Source organism: Rhinolophus ferrumequinum, chromosome 9, assembly GCF_004115265.2.
Source record: "Rhinolophus ferrumequinum isolate MPI-CBG mRhiFer1 chromosome 9, mRhiFer1_v1.p, whole genome shotgun sequence".
Lineage (NCBI taxonomy): Eukaryota > Metazoa > Chordata > Mammalia > Chiroptera > Rhinolophidae > Rhinolophus > Rhinolophus ferrumequinum.
Window position 1 is genome coordinate 44,086,558 of NC_046292.1, and position 18,531 is coordinate 44,105,088.

At 36.7% G+C, this 18,531-nt stretch overlaps 1 long non-coding RNA gene across 4 annotated transcripts in view; it reads right to left on the reverse strand.

Moving 5' to 3' along the window:
- LOC117026808 (uncharacterized) overlaps positions 1 to 18,531 on the reverse strand; it is a 356,958-nt gene that overhangs the window by 103,677 nt on the left and 234,750 nt on the right. The window contains exon 6 of one of the 4 annotated variants that reach the window (XR_004423825.1): positions 5,088 to 5,316. The exons of the other annotated variants lie outside the window; for them this stretch is intronic. This is a non-coding gene — a long non-coding RNA (uncharacterized LOC117026808). Of the gene's footprint in view, positions 1 to 5,087; positions 5,317 to 18,531 lie in introns of those variants that run through there. 4 annotated transcript variants of the gene reach the window in all.

Sequence of the window (18,531 nt, forward strand, 5' to 3'; positions counted from 1 at the left end):
TACATCACTCCAGTCACATGTCTCTCTTCTCCTTGCGTGTCTTCACACTGTCTGCTTCTGTGAGTGTTTGTCTCTGTGTCCAAATATCAGCTTTTTGTAAGGATACCAGCCATATTGCATTAGGGCTCACCCTAAGGACTTCATTTTAACTTGATTACTTCTGTAAGGACCCTATTTCCAAATAAGATCACATTGTGAGGTACTGGGCTTAGAACTTCAACATTTTTCTTTCTTTCTTTCTTCTTTTTTTTTTTTTTTTTTTTTTTTGTGATGGGAAGAACAATTCAACTCATAACACTATGTGGAAGACATTAGTAATTATGCTTCAAATAATGCCCAGGCTTCTTTGGACATGCAAATCCCTTGTAAGACCACTCAGCATTCCAAAGCCCGCAAGTTGAAAATTACTAAAGTTAGTCCAATCTTCCTCATTTTATAAATGGAGACAATTAAGTCAAAAAATCAAACCCGTGTATTTTGACTTAAAATCAAGCTCCATTGTATCAAATGACTCTATTCCACTCCCCAACTACACTATTTAAATAGAACAGATTACAAACAAGTCTTTTTTCCAAGTAATTAGAATACTTGGATAGCCACGTGTCACTTTTGTGACCTTTAAAAGATTTGATTGGATATAAATACTTTTAAACATCTAAATGAAACACCAGTGCTTTCGAGTTATATCAGTCACCTTAGGCTAAATTATTATTCAGTAACAGAAGGCCCCAAAATCGTATTGGCTTGCAGTGAAAAGACGTATTCCTTACGCACATTAATTGTCCCTCAGGAGTCACTGTTGGCTCTGTTCACTTTATCTTCATGCAATTACCCACACTGATGAGCAGGCCCTTTCTAGGACATGCAGAAAGGAAAGGAAGGCCCACGCACATAGCATCTTCCTAACATTGAGGCTAGACCAGGAAAAAGAGAAATCACTCTACCCCTCTTCCACCAGCCTTACACACACTAAATAACAAGCAACAATATAAAAATGAGCAAGGTGAAAAGGCTTGAATAAAGAACCCTACTCCATGGCACATGTCACAAGGAAAGATTAAAAATGAGGACAAAGTATGAACATGGAGAAAAACCCTATAACACTACAACTCCCATCCTAAGCACAAGGTATTTCTAGAGGAAAGGCTGGGGTTTTTTGAAGGTTACCACAGCAACAGCAACACCCAAGCCCCACTCAACTCTTAACTAGATTTTCTCAAACCCCCACATTATTGGCCTGCCAAGATGTGTGCCACTTTCCAGGAGTAAATAGCATTTACTCAAGTCTCTATTATTTTGCATGAGTTATCTGACATTCAATTAAAAAATTACAAAGACACAAAGAAAATAACCTATCATTGAGAGAAAAAAACAATTTAACACCATCAAAATCAGAAAGGCAGGCCCCAAGTGTTGAATTTTGAAATAACTGTGGTTAATATATAAAGAATTTAGTGGAAAAGGTGAAAAACATATGAACATAAGTGAGAAATTTCAGCAGATAAGTGGAAATTATAAGAAGCAAATGACAATAGGAGAAATATAAATGGATGCATTGGAGATGAAGAATTCCTTTGTCAGGCTTATCATTAAATTTGACACAGCAAAGGAAAGAATCAGTGAATATGAGGATCGATCAACTGGAAATCACCCACAATGAAACACAAAGAGAAAAAAGTGAAAACAAACAAATAAAACGCATGGAAGCAAACAGAAAAACAGAACGGAGGGTCCAAAAACTGTGCAACAATAGCAAACAATCTAGCATATATTTAATTAGAATTTTAGAAGGAGAAGAGAGACAGAAATAATCATGCATAACAAAAATATTTGAAGGAATAAAGGCCAAGAATTTTGCAAAAAATAACAAATGACATCAAACCATAGATGCAAGAATCTTGGAGAACCCCAAGTAGGATAAATACTAAATACCCCATTCTGCTTATGTTCTCAAAGACTATGATGTAGCCAAAGTAAATGTTACTATTTTTATTGATGAGGAAAGATTGAGTGGTTCATCTATACTTCCATACATTGTATGAAGGCAGAACTCTGAAGACTACCAAGAACTTTTTTCCATCTGCTGCTTTGTTGAATTTGTTTGCCACCTCTCCTACGTACTTGCTGTGTGATCCTGGACTTATTACTTAAATTTCATTTCTTCCTTTAAAATAAAACAGTCTAATAATATAGAGTGGTTCTCAGAAAATATAGAGAAACTAGAACCACCCTTGGCGTAATTTTGTACTCTGTGGCTCCTATAACACAATTGTGTGGGGACCACCTGTGAATCTACTCTCTCAGAGTTAAGCACAGGAGGTGATCGTGGGTTTCTTCTACTCTTAGATCCCCACATTTATCTGAGGTTCTATGGTTTCTGTTCCTTATCATGGCTGGAGGAGAGGGGGCAACAAGACAGGTCTTCTGTGGTGACTAACTTTTGAAGGCTATATTCTTCAAATGTTTTCTCTCTTTCCTAGCTTGGAGAATCATAGTTATACAGGGTATATTTGTTTCCTGGGGGCTAGGATGGGGAAGAAAGGTCAGAGAATATTCTTCCTGGCCTCATCTTTTCCCAAAATTTTATTTTTTACACCTAACCTGTTGTTTTCTAAAACATAAAAACAACAATTTTATTTTCTTTTTCACTTTTCATTTTCTCCACTGATTGTCCACTTTTGCAGCAATACGTGTTTCTTGTTTCTGAGCCTGCAGGGGAGAATGTTGCAGGGTTAAATAGACAAACACAAGAAAAGGGAGAAATAAAAGCACATCGGCAATATATCACATACTATTATTGTCATTATTGGTAAATTATAAATTATTTTAACAAACTTGTTCATTGTTCCAAAAGCAATCCATCCCCATTGTATACATAAAAGCCAAATAAAGTATGTTGTGCATACTCTGACAATCATCTAGCAACCTCTTAAATTATTTATAACATATCTCCTGTACCTTTCCAGTTCCTGGTTCCTGTCCCTTAGTCTGGGGGCTTTCATATCTCTCAGTTTTGGTTTCCTTGCCTGGATTCTAAGAGTTCTTACGTCTAATCTATTGACTGTTTCCCTCCTATCGCAACTAGGAAACTTCATCCTTGTTCTGACCCCAGGAATCCAAACCTTAGCACAGATCTTTCCCAGCAAACAGGCAGGCTCTTTTCAAGTTGGGTGATAAAAACATTTCAAAGGAATAAAGCTTCAACTTGCTCCACCCAAAGTAGTTTCTGTCTCTCACTGTCTCATTTTCTTTCTTTCTCTAAAAAAAAAAAAAAAAAAAAAAAAAAAAAAAAAAAAAAAAGTCTGCTCCAAAGTATGCAAACATTTATTGTGAAACATATTTTCCCTTTTTGTATAAAAGAATATAAACACGTCGGCTGACATATGGGCCCATGTGTTCCTTCCCCAAGGTGTGAGGAGACTGGGAGCAGCATATGTGCCAGGTGATGGAGAGCTTGCCACAGTGCGGGTGGGAGTGTTGCTGTCTTGTGAAACAGGTGCACGAAAGCCCATGTGAATAGAAGGCCCTGTGAAATGAAGTTAGGGTTACTCCGACCCACAAGGCTAATACAGGACTATTAAGTTCAGATTCAACTCTGTTTATTTGGCACCTTCCATGTGAACTTAGTGGACCTCAGGACTTAAATTACAGAAATCACCTTGCAGAATGCAAATTACACCCACATAGTTGAGAGTCGAGGACTGAGAAGAAATTAGGTGAACTTTCTATAGTGGGCCTTGTCAAGTTTTAACAGCATAAGAATCACCTGGAAGACTATTGAAACACAGATTGCTGAGCCTGACCTCCAGACCCACAAAGTTTCTGAGTCAGCATTTCTAGGGTGGGGCTGTATAATTTGCACGTCTAACATATTCCCAAGTGATGCTGCTGCTTCTGGTCCAGAAACCACACTTTGCAAACCACGTTTCCAGCATGCAATGCACAGTGCTGAGGTCAAAAACCCTGATGAACTGCAGTACGAAACATCAGTGCTATTAGCCAAAACCATGAAAGCCACATCCATCATTATGCACAAGAGGCAGGAGCAGGGTAGAATATTGGATACCATACCAAGCAAGCCAGAATGGTGGTAGGAGTGAGGAGCCAAGTCAAAGGGCTTGAAGTGATTGCCACAGTCGCACACAAAGTCCCCAAAACCAGGTTTAAATGGCTGCTAGAGATGGGGTTTAAATATACATGATTAGAGTGGTCAGGATAGGATACCAGTTTTTGACTCAAATATTTCATTCTTGCTATTCCTTTGTCATAGGGCAAACTCAGATTATACCAAAAGTCAATAATTCCAAACAGAAATGACCAGTCTGTGTGTGTATGTGTGTGTGTGTGTGTGTGTTTCAATAAGAATAGTTGAGATTCCTTTCAATTCGTATATTGAAGTTCCTCTGAGTTTGAGAAACTCACTGGCTATGGGGGAAGTAATGAGTTCAAGACGAAAGGTAACTGTCCTTGACTTTGAAGATCTCATACACTAGTGAGATATGTCTACCCCAAGTCAGACTGTGACAGGTGGTAGGCATAGAGGAAGGAGGGGTTTAATTAATTCTAATTTGAGAGAAGTAGTGTCTGACAGAGAAGACTTTCTCGTGGAAGGGGGGACATCTAAGTGCCCTTGAAAGATGAGCAGGAATTTTAGTGGACACTTGAAGAATAACCATAGTCTACTATGTGGAAGAAAAATATTTTCCTCTTCCAGTGAGGAATAACATCCTACCTTAGTCTTACTTCCTCTGTATTGGAAGAAAACTATATTTTTGTTCATCTTAAAAGACTTCCAAAATGAAGGTAAATATACAGAAGAGAAGACAGTTGGAGAAAACACATTTTACAAAGGCAAAATTCTCCCTGAGTGGAAAGCATTTTGTTTTATTCTTATCTCTTTGCTGCTTACATCCCTCAAGGGAGCATTTCATTTGGAGCTGTCAAATTTCCTGAATTCCACTGTGTGTTTGCACAAACTTCCTAGAGTCAGAGTGTAAAACACAGAAAGTTCTATAACTTAGAGGCAACATTTTTCATTCTACAGATAGTACACTGGTTGGAAGAATTAGCTATTAGTATTAACAGCAGTAAAATACAATAATTGTAATACGGATTACTTTATAATTTCCACTAATGTACTTATATTAGTCTGCTTGGGCTGCCACAACAAAATATCACAGACTGGGTGGCATAAATTCATTTCTTACAGTCCTGGAGGCTGGAAGTCCAAGATCAAGGTGCCGGCAGGGTTGGTTTCTGGTAAAAACTCTTCCTGGCTATCTCTCCCTGTGTCCTCACATGGCCTTTCCTCTGTGCCTGTGTGCAGAGAGAAAGAGGTCTCTTCCTTTGCTTATGAGGACACCAATCCCATCAGATGAGGGCTCCGAACATAAGACCCCATTAACCTTAATTACCTTCTAAAAGCTCTATCTCTAAGTGTAGTCACATTGGGAGTTAGGGCTTCAACATACGAATTTGAGGGCACCACAATTTAGTCTATAACCTCCTCAAGGTCAGATAAGTTATTTAGCTTATTTCATCTCCCCTACTATATTTCCTACATCATTTCCTAATACATGTAAATCATTTGACTTGAATGTAATTCACATTTATTCTCTCAGTGAATCATCTCAACAACATGATGAGATGAGCAGGGGCAATATTAATATCACCCCAAATTTACACATGAATAACCATGGCTCTTAGTATGTACATAGAATATACCAAATACTGTTCTAAGCTCTACATGAGTTAACTAATATTATTCTTGCTTTAATAATGAGGAATTGGGCAGCCGGATGGCTCAGTTGGTTAGAGCTTGAGCTCTCAACAGCAAGATTGCCGGTTCAATTCCCACATGGGATGGTGGGCTGCGCCCCCTGCAACTAAAGATTGAAAACGGGAACTGAATTTGGAGCGGAGCTGTGTCCTCCACAACTAGATTGAGGGACAACAACTTGGAGCTGATGGGCCTTGGAGAAACACACTGTTCCCCAATATTCCCCAATAAAATTTATTTTAAAATAATAATAATAATGAGGAATTGAAGCCCAGAGAGGTTAAATAATTGCCCAAGATGCTATCTGGTAAATGTCAGAACCAGGATCCAATCTCCAGAGGTCTGGTTCCAGAGCCCATGCTCTTAATCATATCATTACATGTCTCCCCCTAAGGGCCGCAGAAGTCATATGATTTGACCAAGATTTCTTATCTTGCACTTATATTAGTTTCCTAAGCCTGCCATAAAAGGTTAACACAGACTTGGTGGCTTAATACTACAGAAATTTATTATCTTACAGTTCTATAGTTCAGAAATCAAGATCGATATTAGCAGAGCCACACTTCCTCCTAAGGATCCAGGGGAAAAAATCTGTCCCTTGCCTCTTCAGCTTCTGGTGGCTCCAGGTATTGCTTGGCCATGTGGCTGCATTGCTCCAGTCTCTGCTTTCATCTTTGCATAGGCTTCTCCTCTCTTCTTCTATCCTCTGTGTATCTCTTAGAAGGACACTTGTCATTATACTTAGGGTCCACCTGGATAACTCAGGATGATCTCATCTCAAGATCCTTAATTATCTCTGCATAGACATTTTTCCAAATAACTTCACATTTATAGGTTTTTAAGGCTTAGGATGAAGGCATATCTTTTGGGAGACGACCACTCAGACCACCACAACACCAACGGCAAGTGATGATCCAGTTTATGGGATAATAGCAATACATTCCCTGCCCAGCACTTCTTTCCTAGAAACTTTTCCTCATACTTCCTCTCCAATCTCCTCCAATGGGTACCATGGTTCTCAGTGTGTGAAATATGCCCAACCCATGGCCACAGTTAATTTGACTCATGGTACACACTAACTCAAACTAATCCAAGATGTACCTTCCCTAAACAGATTTTTTTTTTTTTTTAAGTTTGATTTCTCTTGGCAGCCATAATTTCCTTCAGTACAGGGACTAGGGTGAGGCAAGTAGGGCTCCTGGGACACAAAATTGAGGAGTCAGCACTTACAGAGCCCTGAAAGTGAGGGCCTCATGAAATTTGGGGCCCAATGTGCCTCCTGGCCTCACCCTAATTCTGGCCCTGTTTCCCAGGATAAGCAGCAGAGGATTAGAGTAGACCAGTGTGGAGAGAAAGAGAGAGTGAAGAGGAGAGGAGAAAGAATATAAACCTACCTGCAAAGGAAAGCAGTCATGGTAAAGAGTCCTGGTGGCATTCAAGCCACTGGTTCTAGTTTTCATGAGCCTTAGTGGTATGATTTCTATAATTGGTTTCTATGTTTCACTTTCTATGCTCTGGTGACCATATTAATTAAGATATTAATTCACATATATGCATATGTAGATTTTTTTTTTTTACTTAAAACTTATTTAGATTGGGTTTCTATCATTTGCAATAAAAAAAAAAAAAATCCCAAGAAGAAAACCTAAGTCTTGTAACTCCTGATCCTTACTCTTCTTATTTCCCAAGATGAGACTAAGGCAAAGAAAGGATTGTGATTTCTGTGAAGCCATAGTACCTGTTAAAAGTGGAAACCCAGGTCTCTACATGCTAACATTTATGTGATGGCTCAGGTTATCTCTTATAGATGCGAAACTGGTTCTCTTGCATTGCTTTATCATACAATATTTATCTCTCGTCCTTTCAGCATGTAGACAGTTAGATGCTTTAATTGATAGTTTAGGAAAATCTATATGAACATCAACAATTATACTGCGCCTTCAGGAACTAATTAAATATACTTTGTTATTTTACCACATGCAAAGTGGCCCAAGATGCTGTGCTTTTATTATTCTGCTGCTGATTTTCATCCTCTCTCTTTTCTTTTTTCATCTGTAGCTTTGAGTATACCTACTTCTTCTAATATGACATTCTCAGGATTTTAGAAAATCAAAGGGGAAAGAAATTAGCATAGACTAATTAACACTTTATTTTTTAGCTTATCATAAAAAAATATATTAATTCCCTCTGCAAACTCTTAATCTCACTCTGACCTCAAGGGAGTTCTCCTGTAGCAGACAGCAAATAAAATGTCCTAAATAAGACCACCATAACACAATGTTTCCTCCCCCTCCTACAGAATAGAACCTTTAGTGAAAAAAGAAAGGCATGATAGGAAGTATTGAATGAGGCCGATTTTCTTTTGTCTCATTTGCTGGTTAGCTTGTATGGTAGATGTGTTCACCTCCTGTCTATGGAGGTGAAATAATAACAATAATTGCCATTTGCTGAATGCCTACTCTGTTCCAGGAATTTTACATAGTTTATCTCATTTAAGCCTTCCCAGCCTCTTATTTAAAGATGAACAGCCCCATTTTATAAGTGAGAAAATCAGGTTTCGAGAGAGCAAGTAAATAGGTTGCCTGATGCTATGGACCTAGAAACTGGTAAAGTCAAGTAAGGGCCGTGTTTTTTCCATGGCACCGAGCAGGGCTAGAGTGGGTCTGCAAGCGTTTAGCCTCTACTCCAAGGGAGAGGGGAAAGGGAGTCTTGGGATCTGCATTGTTCTTGGACTGTTCACAGTGATTTGTTATCTGCCTGCATTTGTTTCAGAGTAGCAAAGTAATCTATTCTACTCAAAAGCAGCTGAGAATTTCTTTCGCGCTCCAAAACCAGACCCAGAAACAGGTTGGCCTCAGCTTGATGTATATTAAGTTAATAAATTTTTCCCTGTCTCTTTTCCTGCTGTAGTTCTTAGTGCATTTTTCTTCATTTGCCAAATGTTTAATGTATTTTCATTTTTAAACCCTTTCCGTAAGGCCAGTGGCTAGTGGTTCTGTCTTTATTTCCCCTGGGCTGTCTTATTTCTCCCAATTCTTCATCATATGAGATAGTGGAAAGAATCTGTAATGGGGGCTCAGAAGCCTGGGTTCTCACTTTGGCCATCCCCAGACTTATGTAACTACAGGCAAGTCCTTTTCACTCTCTGCTTCAGCATCCTTGTTCGTAAAGTGAAGAACTGATTTCAGAGTCTCTCAGCTCTTTGCCAGCTGATCTGCATGGCAATCTGCACAAACTTCCGCGTTGTGACAAATGTGCGTGAGGCACTACTTCCTTCATAATTCTCTTCCTCAAAGGAAACATCTCCCCCAGGCCATCTTTATCAGGTAAGGGAGGGGTTTAGTTTATTCATACTCCCAGGATCCATCTGTATTGTTAACATTCATTTATTTAACAATTAACTTTAAAAACTAACAACGTGATAGAAACTAGAGATTCAAAGATGCGCAAGACACAGACTCTGCCCTCAGGTACACAGGCAGGAAAACAGGGGGAACTCAGAGAAGGGGGTTTCCCTCCTTGTGACTGGTTCCAGCATTAAGGATGTTGTCACAGAAGAGATAAAGCTACATCTTTAAAGCTGGTTAATGGGGTGTTTATAGGCCCAGATTCTGCAATCAAACAGAGAGCTGAGATCAATACAGGCTTAAATAACCAGTAGCTGTATGACCTTGAACTAGTTACTTAACCTCTCTACACTTCCCTTTTCATCGGAAAATGAGAATCACAACACTAAATTCATAGGATTATTAGGAAAACCAAATGATATTTACTCATTAGAAACATATAAGTGCATAGCATGTGCCAGAAACTATGTTATTTGAAGAATAGTAAGAGAACAGTGAATTAACAGAAGCATAAAAATTATATAAATATTATATAGTTATATATTATATAGTTATATAATATTTATATAATTTTGGAATTATATATGGAATTATATGTGGAATGAATTTATATAATATTTATATATTATATAATCATATAAAATTATATAATTATATAATATTTATATAATTTTTATACTTTTGTTAATTATACATTATATAATATAATATAAATAATATATAACATATTATATAGAATATATAGAATAAATAAAATAATAATATAAATATATTATAAATAAATTATATTATATAATTATATAATAATATGTACACTAAAAATTATATAATTATATAATAAAAATTATATAAATATTATACACACACACGCATCAGACAAGTAAGTTTGCAAACTTTCCACCGTGTAAGTGCACAGCGGAAAGCCTGTGAGTCTAATTGTCTACCCTTCGTATATATTCAAAAGTCTCAGGCACCCTCATAAACACTCTGCATGTATTAATTAATTTAGTACTCACTACAACCCCATAAGATAGGCACTATTATTATCTATTATTATTCCTATTTGAACGAGGAAATAAGCTCAGAAAGAATAAGTGATTAATGACAGAACCAGTAAGTGGTAAATCCTGAAGTCTGACTTAGGCAATCTGACGCCATTCTCTTCCCTGATCCACTGCCCCTACCAACCTGACCACAGCTTTCTGCTACCTCTACTTGGTCTTGGGAACCCTCTGAGTGCAGTGAGCCCTTGTGAAGCTGTCAGTACAGTAGGGGACACAATCAGACAAACAATAACCATGAAACATGAAGTTACCCAGGGCTCCAGGGCTGACCCAGGACCCAAGCCTGACCAACTGAAATACTACATCCTCCTACCCTACAGTTATGTACATATGACCCAAACTGGCCCTGAACTTCCTCTGAAATGAATGAGAAAGGAGAGCACTTCTTCAGGGTCACTGAAGTGGTAGGATGTAAACCTGGAACTGTTGGTGGCAGGACTAGCTTGAGACCAAAGCCAACAGAGAAGGAAGCAGAGCCATGAAACCCTGAGGGACAGGTCCTTCCCTGTATCATGAGCTATTAAACAACAGCCTTCCCTGTATCATGAGCTATTAAAAGCTGTTTGTTTGTTTGTTCGTTTGTTTGTTTGTTTGTTTTTTAGCCAGTTTGACTTGGGTTTCTACCACTTGCAACCAAGAGTCCTGATTAGCAGACTCAGGAAATTATGTGTAATATGGTTTACACACAGTACCACTACTCACTTGGTAACTATATGTACAGTTATTTTTGAAGAACAAGTAGAAGTCAGTCAAACAGAGAAGAAGAAAACATTCCCAGCAGAGTGACCGGTATGTGCAAAGGCACAGAGGACGAGAGAACATTACCTTCTAAAGGAGACTGAATGTCCTGTGAACCCAACAATAACATCTCGACCTCATCCTATGAACATCATCAGCTGACCTCCAGAGAACTCATCTTTAATGAGAACTCTAGTATTTGGCCCAGAATTTTCCTCTTTATCTCTTTCCATGCTTTGGAAAATTTTAAGTAACTACAGAAATATATTCTAATATGCTACATCTGCAACGAGTTGGCGAAACTGTCGGATTGCTGATCTCAGAACATTGGGTTTTTAAGATAAGCAAAAGCATTGGTGCAGCCACTATGGAAGGCAGTGTGGAGATTCCTCAAAAAAATAAAAATAGAATTACCTTATGACCCAGCAATACCTCTCTTGGGTATCTACCCCAAAAAATCTGAAAACATTGAACCGTAAAGATATATGGGCTCCGATGGTCATTGCAGCTTTATTTATGGAAACAACCAAAGTGTCCTTCAATAGATAATTGGATAAAGAAGATGTGTTATATATACACAATGGAATACTATTCTGCCATAAGAAAAGATGAAATAGTGCCATTTGCGACAACATGGATGGATCTTGAGATTATAATGCTAAGCGAAATAAGTCATACAGAAAAAGTCGAGAACCACATGATTTCACTGACATGTGGTATATAAAACTGAAAACAACAAAGGAACAAGACAAACAAATGAAGAAACAAAAACTCATAGACACAGACAATAGTTCAGTGGTTACCAGACAGTTGGGGGTAGGGGGGTGATAGGGGAGGGTAAAAGGGATCAACTATATGGTGATGGAAGGAGAACTGACTCTGGGTGGTGAACACACAATATGATATATAGATGATGTATTACAGAATTGTACACCTTAAAACTTTACTAACAATTGTCACGCCAGTAAACTTTAATTTAAAAAAAAGGAAAAGAAAAAAGATCACAAAAGTACCATCTTTATCTTTAATCTCACCAAGTATCTTAACTAAGCTTATCTAGCACATTCTAGATCCCTTTCTGATCAGCCTATTCTTCTGCAGGTAATCATCATAGCCATTATTTCTATTTCATGATAAAGACACAAAGTCTCAGAAAAGTTGAGTAGTTGACATTGCAGTTAGGCTGTGGTAGATCTGGAACTTGAATCAAGTGTGTCTGACTTGCAAGCTCACACTCTTTGCATTATGCAGCCTTTAGTTAAAACACTTTTGTCACAACTGAAACATGGGACTTGGCAATAATACTTTCTATTACTGATTACTATTATGTGATTTCACAGAGATCATTTGTATTCATCCCCAAATTGCCATAAAGGCTTAAGAGACTGTATCTTGACTCTGCCCAGAACTCAGATACCGCAATATTACCACCAGCCACCCACTGAGAGAGACTACAATGAGAGAAAATACACAAAAATCAGATAAACTTCTCTTATCAACACTGATGAATTGGCTGTGGCAGAGGCCTCTTGGCTGAAACACTTGGGAATATTCCTTGCTGGATGCATGGTCTCTATACCGTGTATTGTGCAAGTCATTTAGGTAATGTTGATAACTGTGTTGTTTAATTATTCCTTATTTCTGCAGTTTTTTGTCTGCTTCTATTATTTAATAAGAAGTGTTTTATTAAAAATCTACCACCAGAGTTGTGAATCTATTTCTCCTTTTATTTCTGTTAGTTTCTGATTCATATGTTCTTGAGTCTGTTATTAGGCAGATACAAATTTAGAATTTTGACGTCTTCCTGGTGGATTTACCCCACCCCTTTATAGAGTTACAAAAAAGTCTCTGTTTATCTCTGTCAATACTCTTTGCCTCAAAAGCTGCACTGTCTAATACTAGTACAGCAATACTAGCACCCTTATGATAACTATTTGCATGATACATCTTCTTCCATACTTTTAATTCCAAACTTTCTGAGTCCTTTTATTTAAGATGTATCTTTTATAAACAGCCTGTAGTTGAATACCCAGCTTGATATGCTTTAACTTTTTATTGGAATATTTATCCTGATTACATTTAATGTGATAATGTGCTTATAGATATATTTGGGTTAAAATCTACTGTACTATTTGTTTTCTCTTTGTCCTTTGTATTTTTGTTCTTTTTCTCCTTATATTATGTTCTTTGCACTTACAGTATATTATTTTAATGTATCATTTTTGCTCTCCACAAATGTGTTAAGCATGTATTTTTTTCCTTATGGTAATCCTTTTACAGATCACAATATACATCCTCACTTATTAGAGTCTTCCATAAATTAGTATTTTTATCACTTAACAGGCAATTCAAGAACTTTAGAGCACTTTAACTCAATTCATCACCATTCTACCATTTGTGCTGCTGTTGTCATGCACTTTAATTCTACATATATGTTAAATGCAATAAGCAATTACTACTGTTCTGTAGAGTCTATATTATTTTAGAGTCACCACACGTACTTACCCTTTCCATTTCTTTTTATTCCATTTTGAATTTTCATATTTCCCTCTGAGATCATTTTCCTTTTCCCTGAAACACGTACTTTAATACTTCATTTTGGTAGGTCTACCGGCAATAAATAATCTCAATAAGTTTATTTGAAATATCTTACTTTCCCCTTTATTTTAGAAGGATATTTTTATTATGATTATAATTCTACATTTGCAATTAGCTTCTCTTAATACTCCACAGATGTCATCCCGTTATCTGCTCACTTCAATCAGTTAATTCACACAAAATTGATCAGTATACTCAACGCAATCCTAATCAAAATCCCAGCAGACATTTTTAATAGAAATCAGTGAGCTTTTTCTAATATTTATATGGAAATGTGAAGGACATAGAATAGCCAAAACAACTTTTCAAATGAAGAAAAACATAGGAGGACTTAAACTATCTGATTTCAAAACTTACTGCAAAGCTTCAGTATTCAAAGCAGTTTGTCTTTGCTTGAAAGACTGACATGTAGATCAGGAAAACAGAATAGTGAATACACTTATAGATCCACATACATATGGTTGATGGATTGCTGACAAAGATGTCAAATTTTTTTTAAAAACAAAAACAATATGAACCATAAAAGAAACAATTGATAAATCAGACATTCATCAAAATGTCAAAGTTTTGCTCTTCAAAATATCTCATTAAGAAAACTAAAATGGAAGTCCCAAACTATGATAAAATGTTTGCAACCCATATCAAAGAACTTTTAACAAGGAAATATAAAGAATACTTAAAAATCAATAATAGGACAAACAGCACATTAAGAAAATGGACAGAGATTTAAACAAGCACTTGATAAATGAAGATATGTTAATTATGATTAGGCATTTAAAACCGTGCTCCACACCATTAGGTATCTAAGATTTTCAACTTAAAACCGTATGCTACATTACAAACCCATTCAGAAGACTAAAACATTTTTTTAAAACCAACCTTGTAAGTCTTAGGGATTATGTAGAGCAAGTGGAACTCTCAATGCTGCTGGTAATAGAGAATGGTACAACCAATTTAGAAAACAGTTTTACAGTTTCCTACAAACTTATGCATATAACAACCATAGACTCCAACCATTCTACTGCTAGGTATTTACTGAAGAGAATCAAAAACATATGTCCACACAAAGACTTTACACAATGTTTATAGAAGCTTTATTTGTAATAGGAAAAATCTGAAAATAGCCCAAATGTCCATCAACAAGTGAATGGATAAACAAACTGTGGCATAGTCATGCAGTAAACCACTACTCAGCAATAAAAAAGATTTAACTATTTATACATGCAATAACATGAATGAATCTCAAAATCTCTATGCTGAGTAAAAGAAGACAGCAAAAAAGAGTACATACTATACTGTCCATCCATATAAAAAACTATGGAATTTCAAAACTAATTTATAGTGACAGAAAGCAAATCAGTTGTTGCCTGGGGATGAGGTAGAGGGAGGACTGGATTACAAAGGGGCACAAGGAAATTTTAGAAGTGACAGAAATATTTAGGATCTTTACTGTGGTGATGACTTCATGTGATGGTATATGTGATATAGATCAAAACTAATCTAATTGTACACTTTAAATATGTGCAATGTAGTGTACTTCAATTATACCTCAATAAATTGTTTAAAAATCTGCCATCAGTCCTATTACTCCTTTGAAGGCAATATATATATTTCTTTTCATCTGACTGCTGTCAAGATTTTCTCTTTGTCTTTAGATTGTCAGCAGTTTGCTATGAAATGTGCATAAAATGTTTACCAAAATTCTTTGTTTTGATACTTTATGAGGTTTATAGAGTTTTTCGCCTTCTATGGACTGATGTCTTTTGTAAGTTTTGGACAATTCTTAGCCCAGATTTCTTCCAACATTCTTTCCCTCTATCTTCTTTCTGTCTTCTGGTAGGTCTCTGATTATGCATAGGTGAGACATTTTCTCCACGTTCCATATTCTTTTATGCTCTTTTCTACATTTCTCATACTTTTTTCTATGTTTTTTATTTTTCCTACTAACTTTTTGTCCAATAATTTACTCTCTCTCCTGTGTCCAATCTGCTGTTAAACCTATTTATTAACTTTCAAATTTTAATACTTACATTTTTCACTGTACATTTCCTATTTAATTATTTTTATAGATTTACTTCTCTGATGAAATTTTCTATCTTAGTAGTAAAGAAGGATTTTATATTCTACAGGATGCCTATCTTAATTACATGACGTTATTATAACAAAATACTGTGGAGAAGGTGGCTTAAATAACAGAGATATATTTCTCACAGTTTTGGAAGCTAGGGATTCAAAAATCAAAGTTGTGACAGATTCAGTTCTTGGTGAAGGTTCTATTCCCGTCTTGCAGATGGCTATCTTCTCCCTGTACCCTCCCATGGTAGAGAACGGAAACTCTGATGTCTCTTCTTCTTCTTATAAGGGCATTAATCCCATCGTGAGGGTACTACCCTCATGACCTTATCTAAACCTAATTACCACCCAAAGGTTCTATCTCCTGTTTACATTATAGTGGGCAGTAGGGCTTCAACATATGAATTTTAGGAGGACACACAATTTAGTCCAAGGACCTTTGCATGTAATTTCACTATAGTCATAGGGTTGTTTTGTTGCTATGAACTTAATTCATTCCAAGAGGTAGTGAATCAGAATATGTATAAATAAGCTTGTTTTCTGATTGCTGATTCCACAATGCAGTTCTCTGAAAATATTGATACAGATACATTGTTTTCTTCTAACAGAAATGACAAACCATTTTGTATAAACATATGATCACTATTTCACATGTCCTCAAATCTTTTAGGTCACATTTTCACTGGATTTAAGCAGACTCATGACACTTTTTAATGTAGTCTGTTGGTGAAGTATATTATGGGAAAAAAGTAGTCTCAGAATCAGATGTGGATTTCTAGTCTCAACTCTGACGCTTACTAGCTTTGTGGCCCTAAGCAGGTCAAATAAATTCGATGAGCCTTTGTGTTCACATCTCTCAAATGGGAACAGTGGCATTACTTATTTTTTCCCTTCCTGTCTTACAACAGTATTTTAGGGTACATGAGACCAAGAGCGTAAAAGTGCTTTGTGAAATCTAAAATATACAAAATAACTATTCAATAAATATTTTGAATAAACACCAAGTAACATGTTCTGATGTAATAAGCTATGCGACCTTAGGAAAATTTGGGATCTGGGATTCAAACTCAGATATCTGACTCCAAAGCCCGTGATCTCAGCCATTACGTTATATACTACTTCTCACTGAGGCAAGTCCATGAGACAGGATGCTACAAAGAATATTTGACAACGGACCTATAATAAGTTGAAAATAACCTAAGCAGATAGCTGAAAATATATTATTTATATTAAATGTACTTGATTCAATAGTACTCAGCTCTTTTCCTTCCCCTATATTATTATTGACCTTTCCTCTTGCCCATCCAACCCATCCAATCTGAAAACACAACTTTGGTACTATCTTGCTTCCATCCTAAATTCCCTTTCTGGGTATAAATCACATTGCTGTGAACAAAATCAAGTTCCTTTCCTGCAAACAGAAATTCCATGCGAGAAGAAAAAAATAAAAAGGAGGAAAGGGGATAGAAAGTGAATGTGTCAGGGCTGTACTATAGTACTGGGGAATTTTCTCAAGAGTAAATGCAGGCTAACCCTCCATTGCCAATCCAGCTATTCCATTTGTAGATCAAGTCAGGTTGGAGAAAGTAGGCAAGAGTGGAAAACAGAGGGAATATTTGCAGATATAAGAGTACTAGATTTGCTCAGAAGTCACTGGTCACAGAGGTTAAAAAACCAGGTATGCAAAAATATACCTATTTCTGGGGTTCAAGGATATATCTGCAAATAGTGATTTAAACTTAATAAATTTGAATGTTACAGAGGGATTGTGCTTACTCCTGCTTCTCACAGCCCCCAACAAAACTGTTTTCCAGCCTGTGTTCAATCATTTACCTTGATCCCTGAGGCATGCGAGTTTGTGATACCTATAGACTTAGGTGAAACCTGTACACGTTACTTTCTTTTGAAATTACTGCTTTTGTAATTTGAATAGGATCATATTTTCTGCCCCAGCCCTGTTCTCTCCAGCTTATAGACATTGGATTGTCACAATAACCCGTTTATAATAAATCACTAATTATAGATACCTCAATTTTTCCATTGATCTAAGTTGAATGTTAAGGTCAACCATTGTAATTTAGATACTGGCTTTTGAAAATAAATATAAAAAGCTCTTCAGAGCCTGATGGGGCACTCCTGACTTTCTTTGTGGTCTATTTGGTCATCAGTCTGTTCTGCTGCTTTACTAGTGTGTATGTTGTGATTAGAACCCTTGCTATGAAGTCAGATGGGTGCATTTTATACTCCATGGGACATAATGGTGTTTATCTGCTCTAGAGAAACATCTGATTGTGCCCAGTCCGATGGGTTTTTCCCATGAATGCCCCAAGGCTCAGAGTCTCTTTCTTAAAAAGGCTCAAAATATATACACATTTATATTAGAAAGTTTATATGACCTAACGTTGTGTACATGAAGAGGAAGTCTCTTTGGCTGAAATGATTGAGAGTTCAGCATTCCCACTATAGGTAAGTGGGTATCTCCTTTGATGAGGGACTCACATTCTGGGGAAGCCAGAGGCGGCTACCTTGTTGCCTTATGGAACAGCAGCTGCTTCTGCTATTGGAAATAAAAGGGAAAATGACCTATGTGTGATTGTGGAGTCAGAAGCAGAATAGAGGGTTCCAGGGTTTTGTGGGATTCATAGATCTTCCAGTCCTCTTGGATGTAAAGGACTTGGGGTGAAAGGGGAAGGACATGTTGGAGGTGGCATTCAGGAAAATCCATTTTGCCAAACACATAAAATCATTCTGTGAGTGCATTCTAAAGGAAATGGAAGCCATATGTTTCTGATTCATTTACATGTAATCCATCAAAATATTATTTTGTAAGAGATATTTAATGTCCAAGAAACCTGCCAAGCCTTCTTATAAACATTTTTTTCCAAAAGACCAGCTGCATTGAAGCAGCTGTATAAGAAGTTATCCTTAAAAA